The following is a 6,000-nucleotide window of genomic DNA, read 5'->3' as shown; positions in this document are numbered from 1 at the left end:
TCTCCCTCGCTCTCTCTCTCACACGGCCGAACACCACCGTCGCCGCCGTTCGCCATAGCAGCCATCTCCGGCCACCCCTCGCTCCCCCGACTAGCTCAGAAGCTCCGCCACAACCCCCTCTTCTTCCCCACCGCTCCACGGGCCTCCGGAAGCCCTGCATCGCCGCCACGTCGCCGTTCCCCTCTTCAGGCTCCGACCATCATCGCCGACGAATTCGCCGTCTCCAGCTTGTCTCCGAGCCCGCTTCGACGCCCACTGCAACCGCGGTGAGCCCCCGAGTCGTTTCCCCCTTCTTTCCGGGTCTCTTTCGACCTCTAGGCCTTAGCCCCACCTTGGCCGAGAGCTCCATGCCGCCGGCGATGTCGCCGTCATGGCCACGGTCACCGTAGCGCCCAACCGAGCACACTATCATGCTCCACGCCTCACTAGGAGCACGCAGCACGCACCAACGCCTCCCCAAACACCCTGCAACGCCAACTCCGACCGCACCCGAACTCCGGCCGCCGCTCACGAGCTCGCCGTCGACGGTACCGGCCACCCCAGGCTCGGCCACCACCACCGTTCGACGCGCGGGAGCAAGGGCTCTCCAACGAGCCCAAGCACAGCCTCGCCCATGCCCTGTAGCGCGATCCCGCATCGCGCCGCCGTCTCGGGCCTCGCCGGCGTCACGTCGCCGGTGGGTTTGACCCACCTTGACCACGACAGGACCCCCCTGAGTCCCTGACAGGTGGGCCCAGCCCTGTAGCTAATTAGGATTAGCGCTAACCATTGTTAGTTAACCCCCTGACACTGACCAGTGGGCCCCAGCGCCACTAATTAGTAATTAGGATTAATTTAACCCTGTTTAACCCCCCTGTCACTGACGTGTGGGCCCCACACATCAGGTTTGACCTCAGCCAGCCGCAGTTGACCACTGACGTCATGATGACGTCATGCTGGCGCAATAACTATAATTTCTGGATTTAATTTAAATCAGGAAATTCCAGAATATAATTTAAACTTCAAAAATTCATAACTTTTATTCTGTAACTCCAAATTGGACAAATTATATATGAAAAATGATCAGAAAAATCCAATGTATCCATCTGTACTATTTTCATGCATGATCAAACAAGTTAAATTGATGTTTAAGCAGAACAAGGAAAAGCACTTTAAAAGGTCATATTTGAATTTGAAATTTGAATCCTTGATTCAAATTTGCTCAAACCCTTCTGGTTTTAGTTGCATTAGCCCAACACACTCATATTACCATGTTTCATGCATGCATCATATTGTTGCACATTGTTTGGTGATGGTTGTGTATCGGTGTACTTTGCGACAGGTTCTGCCTCCGAGGAGTACCGTGATTACCCTAACGAAGAACCGTATCAGTGCATCGAACCATCAGGCAAGCAACCAACCATTTGATCATATCGATACAATCCCATGTTCTCGCTCCTGCTCTCTTTTACTGCATTAAGACAACGCGATTCAAACTGCTGTGTGCTACGGTAGTTGAACCCATTTCCTCTGCATGACCTGTCATTGCCATAGTAACTAGATGAAACCCACTAGCATGTGTAGGAGTTGATTGAGCCATATGTATGTGTTGTTCCTACCTTGCTATGCCTGCTATGCTTAGAGTCGTGTCAGGTCTGGTTCATCTGGGTGATGGGCTAGAGTGAAATGATTATGTCGGTAATGAGAGTGGTATGGTGAACACGATTTGGTAAAGGTATCGATGAGAGGCCATGTAGGAGTACATGGTGGGTTGTTTCATTGAAGCTGACCTTAAGCACTGAGATCTGTATGCGTGATTTAAGATACAGCTACTACCATGCATTGGGCCCTGAAATATGACCCCGCTCGACTTCTTATTCACCCTAGCTCTCTGTCCAGGAGTTGCAAGTAGTTTCTGGTGTTTGTAGCCTACTGGAGGCCGTGGACAGCGCTGACCGTAGGGGTGGGCTGTGATGCGGTAGGTACGTGGCCGGGTGTACCGAATACCCGTTAGGTATCTCGGGAACCCTGTTCACATCGTTCGGGGCCGTATGGGAAACCCCGGCCGGACTCCCTGCGGATGGAACCTGAATAGGCGATAAACCTGGACTAGAGGCTTAAGTGTTTAGGTAGGTCGTGGTCTACACCCACGTCGGCTTTCGCTTGAAGTTTGCCGAGCACATGTCGTGTGCAGACGCTAAGTGGTGGAAACATGTATGAAGAAGTACACCCCTGCAGGGTTATCATAATCTATTCGAATAGCCGCGTCCGCGGTAAAGGACTACTTGGTTGCCTATACAGTTCATAGACAAGTAAATGGAAACTGTTAAAAGCCTCAAGATAAGTGTGAGTGCCGAGGATGGCTCTTCCGTAGGAAGACGGAGGTGGATCCTCGGTAGTGTATTGAAGTGGTGAGTAGTGGACTCGTGTGCGCAAAACCATTTCAAGTTGGAGTAACGTAGGATAGTCTAGCCAAGAGTCAAAGCTGGCTTGCTGCAATAACTCCACCAACCCTTCTTGATACTAAGCATGTATGTAGGATCTGATGTAAGTCTTGCTGAGTACCTTTGTACTCATGTTGCTATAATCTACATTTTTACAGAAGACGCTGCAACCCCTTCTGATGGATTCTATGTAGACGTTGACATCAACGAGTAGGCTAAAGACCCAGGTGGTGACCCTGAGCTTGTGAAGGACCTTGTAGTATAGCTAGGCTTCCCAAGCCTCTTTTATTTTACTAGTTGTCTGTACTCAGACAAGTTACTTCCGCTGCTGGTTTGTATGACTGTATGACTTGTATGTTGGGTCGTGAGACCCGTACCTTTGTGTATGTTATGTATGGCTCCCTGAGCCTTAAATAAAGTACTTGTGTCGTAGAGTCATGTTGTGATGCTTCGTTGTATTTGCACATATCGAGCATATTGTGTGTATGATTGAAATGCTTGGTATGTGTGGGATCTGACTATCTAGTTGTTTATCTTTAGTAGCCTCTCTTACCGGGAAATGTCTCCTAGTGTTACCGCTGAGCCATGGTAGCTTGCTACTGCTCTGGAACACTTAGGCTGGCCGGCATGTGTCCTTCTTCGTTCCGGTGTCTGTCCCTTCTGGGAAATGTCACGCTTTGAGTACCGGAGTCCTGTTAGCCCGCTACAGCCCGGTTTACTGGAGTCCTGCTAGCCCAGTGCTACAGCCCGGACCCACTTGCTGATGACCGACACGTTCGAAGCTGGGTCATGGATGCCTGTCCCTGTAAGTCTGTGCCACTTTGGGTTTACGACTAGTCATGTCAGCCCGGGCTCTTTATCATATGGATGCTAGCGACACTATCATATACGTTAGCCAAAAGGCGCAAACGGTCCCGGGCAAAGGTAAGGCGACACCCGTGGGGATACCGTGCGTGAGGCCGCAAAGTGATATGAGGTGTTACCGGCTAGATCGATGTGACATCGAGTCGGGGTCCTGACAGCGTTGGCATCAGAGCAGGACTGCTTGTAGGTTCTCCAAGCCAAACTGGTCGATGTTGAGTCTAGAAATTCTTTAGTTATATGTAGGGGAATTGTTTGTGGGATGGAACGTAAGGCTCTTTTTACTCCTTTATCTTATGACATTCTGATCTGAGTCAGTCCATTCTTCTACCGGGGGATAAGGAATTAGGATCTGTTCTCTCTATCAGGATCACGTGTTACTAATCAGTAGTACCTTATAAGTTTGATGGATACAAGCCTAGTTCAGTTCTACTACCACATTATGTTGTTAGAATGGATTCAGCACTTTGATATGATGATGATGAGTGTGTATGTAATCCTTTGTCAAATGTCTCAAAATCCTTCTTGAGCATTTACAGCTGTTATGCTGCCGAAATTTTGCTAGAAATTCTAATGCCCTTGCATTATGATTGTGCTTTCAGATGGCCACTCGCGACCTCAATCAAGTGGTTCGCCTGACTCGATGCCTAGATGTACCCGGCCATACTGCCAAGTTGGTCAGGGTAATGACTGAGGCTGGATACCGCTGGTATCCTGAGTACACGGTCGAAGAGCAATTCCGAGATTTTAATCAAAGCCAGTATCTCTGCACTGTCAGGATATTTCCATCTTATCCTGGATCCACCGAGCCTCTTCACTTCTCTTATGGACTCGGGGTTACCATTGAGATGGCTGTGCAGGACGCCGCCTACTCTATGATGACCATTATGCGAGTCAGATCTGGTATATTTCGGGACTCTGATTTCCGGTATATGCCAGGATCACTTCCGGGAGCACAAGGGTATCTCCAGGCTATCTATGCTGACCCCACTCAGGAGGATTCACGGACTCGCACCACTGCTGAGATGCTCGAGGATAAGGACCGTGAAAATCGGGCCTTAAGGTTAGAGCTCTTCAATACCCGTGCTGACCACTGGGCCACTTTGACTCGGTTCGCACCGGCGGTGCAAGCTGGATGTTCAGATATGCGCGATCTCTATCCTGTGAGATCTGCTCTGCCAGACGTGATGGTTTGGCGTGATGTAGGAGGCATCACCCCACCTCGCGGTCCCCGCAGGCCACCGTCTGTTGGTCCAAGGCCTCATCCTAGCCCCTATGGTCCACAAGCTCCGCGAGATCGTCTGTTTCCGGATGATCATGTTGAGCTTCCAGGCTATGGAGGTGACTTCTACGAGGACTACTACGGATCGGTCTGAGTTAGTGGTAGTATCACTAGTCCGCACTAGCTGTGTCGTCTATCGTCCCGCGTGACTCGTGGGATATGACCTAGTTTGTACTCCTTCCAGAGGTGTAGAAAAATAATGTATAGGAGCTTGGAATGCCTCCGATGAGATGTAATCCTCTTTTCACCGTAATAGTACTTTGTTTGGTCTTGTACTAAACCCTGTATGGTGTGTATGACGATGGAATAAAGAAGCAGTTTCTGTATCTACCATGTCATACGGATGATCATCTTGCATTTCGAGTTATTCCTTACATTTTATCCTATGTCGGAATCTTATCATCCTGACTAAATCGTTGTCTTGTTTACCTAGGATGGTCAACACGCGCGCTAATCCTGCTTCTCAAGAGCAGGCCGAAGGCAGTGAAGGTAGGAATGAAAATCTGCCTCATCCTCCTTCCCTAGCCGAGGTTATGATGGAAGCTGAGAGAAACAAGCGGGAGACCAACCGTTTGTTGGAGCGTATTGAACAGAACACAGCACACCATCAGAGGACTAACGTGGTGTCACTCAGTGATTTTATCAAATTGCATCCACCCACGTTCCACCACTCCGTCGAGCCTCTCGACGCTGATGACTGGCTTCGCAGTATCGCTCACAAACTGCGTTCCGCGCTGGTAGCGGAGGCTGACAAGGTCACCTTTGCTGCATATCATCTTGAAGGCCCCGCCAGTCTATGGTGGGAGAATTATGGAGCTATGCGCCCAGCGGGCCATGTCACTACTTGGGCTGAATTCAGCGAGGCTTTCCGTGAACATCACATTCCGGAGGGTCTCATGGACCGTAAACGTGAAGAATTTTGCAGTTTCACCGAAGGCCGACTTTCTGTGGATGCTTACAGCAGGGAGTTTGGTAATCTCGCACGATATGCAACCGAGGAAGTGTCTACCGATGCCAAGAAGCAAGCAAGGTTCCGTAAGGGCCTTAGTCCTGAGCTTCGCCGTGACCTCCGTCTGCATGAGTGCACAACTTTTCAGAAACTTGTCAACAAAGCCATCAGTGCCGAAACTGGTCAGACTGACTATGATGCAACACGCAAGCATGGCCGTGACATGGGTTCCTCATCCGGTGCTGGTCCTCAGAAGCGCCGCGTGTGGGTACCCAACACCGCCCTGCCACCCAGGTTTACACCGAGGCCATCCTTCCAGGCGCCTCGCCCCGTTCAACAGTCTGCTCCAGCCAAGCCCTATGGGGGTCCAACTAACAATGCTCCTCCACGTACCAGTTCCGTGACTTGTTTCAAGTGTGGGGAATCTGGTCACTATATGCGTGAGTGTCCCCAGACCAACCCCAATCAATCTGCTAAAGCTGTTG

The sequence above is a fragment of the Triticum dicoccoides genome, chromosome 2A, assembly GCF_002162155.2.
Source record: "Triticum dicoccoides isolate Atlit2015 ecotype Zavitan chromosome 2A, WEW_v2.0, whole genome shotgun sequence".
Lineage (NCBI taxonomy): Eukaryota > Viridiplantae > Streptophyta > Magnoliopsida > Poales > Poaceae > Triticum > Triticum dicoccoides.
This window is presented reverse-complemented; position numbering follows the sequence as displayed.